This window comes from Myzus persicae, unplaced genomic scaffold (genome assembly GCF_001856785.1).
Source record: "Myzus persicae strain clone G006 unplaced genomic scaffold, MPER_G0061.0, whole genome shotgun sequence".
Taxonomy (NCBI): domain Eukaryota; kingdom Metazoa; phylum Arthropoda; class Insecta; order Hemiptera; family Aphididae; genus Myzus; species Myzus persicae.
In genome coordinates, this window is record NW_019100586.1 from 25,468 (window position 1) to 26,792 (window position 1,325).

A 1,325-nucleotide genomic window follows, 5' to 3' on the forward strand; every position below is an offset into this window, starting at 1 on the left:
AATTATTATTATTACTATCATTAACTTTCGAGTCTATACCGGTATGTGTGAGAACTGAGAGCTGAGTAGGTTTGTTCAATACATATAGGCCTTTAAATGAAACTAAATGTTTTACTGATGCCAACGTGATGTAAAATATAATAACATATAAGTAGGTACATTAAAGTTTGCCAACAAATAATGTTTTTGAATTACTACAAAATAAAATAAATTGTAAATTTTTGTTTGAATATCTATTTTTGTCAAAATTTGATCTTAAAAAAGTCTATAAAAAATTTGTGTTTATATACTTTTTTTTAGATACTTGGTTCCTAACATTAAATTAAATTGTCAAGCCTTAGCTACAAAAATTTAATACTTTGAATTGAATTTTTAACTACAAAATACGTAATGCACACGTTTTAGTGTTTTTAACGAAGTTCGTGGTAGATTTAACTTGGTATATTCTTATCTACCTCAGTGTCCGTGGTATGATTGCCTGACGACATGTTATGATAAGATCGTTTTTAAGCACGGACTATTATACTGGACTGGAAACGAGACGTTTACCATCGGGCCGCTTAGTGTCCGCGAGGGAGGTGTAGTAAGGGGAATCGTACATGAACTAATCTAGCGCAATCTATACTTCAAACTAACTATTATATATTATTATACATATAAATTAATTAATTTCGAACTCTATAATAAGACTGATTTATTCACGGACTATTATGTGTTATTAGTTAGGACCATCATTAGTGTTTTATAGCAAATCAGACCAAATATAAAGTTTATGGCATAAAAATGCGTAAATGTTCAGTGTCTGGGTGTAACAGCCAAAATCGCAATATTAAAGTGACACTTTTCAGTGTCACAAATGCGAATAAGTCATCTTGGGAATCAGCATTCCGTAGTTCAATTAATAACCAGGTAAAAGATATAAAGTATGTTTGCTCAGAACATTTTTTACCCGAAGATATTAGTATTACATATCCAATAGCATCAGATGTAATCGAAGTAAGAGTTAAAATAAATAGGTATTTAAAGGAATTTGGTATTAAAATTAATTTACTTCAAAGGAATTCGGACAGAAAAAAGTGTTCTCATTGAAGAAGGGGACTATTCCCTCATTATTCAACCAAATACTTTCCCATAGTGATAGTACTCAATATGAACCACCAACTCACTCCGTTAATAGAGAACTTTTTACAGCAGAAGTAATTACTGAAAATATATTAATTTTATATTTTATATTACATTACTAATGTATTTATATTTTAAGGCTCCCAAAATTCTTAAAAGGAATTTTGATTCTGTTGATTTGGCTTCAAACAGTACATCATGCA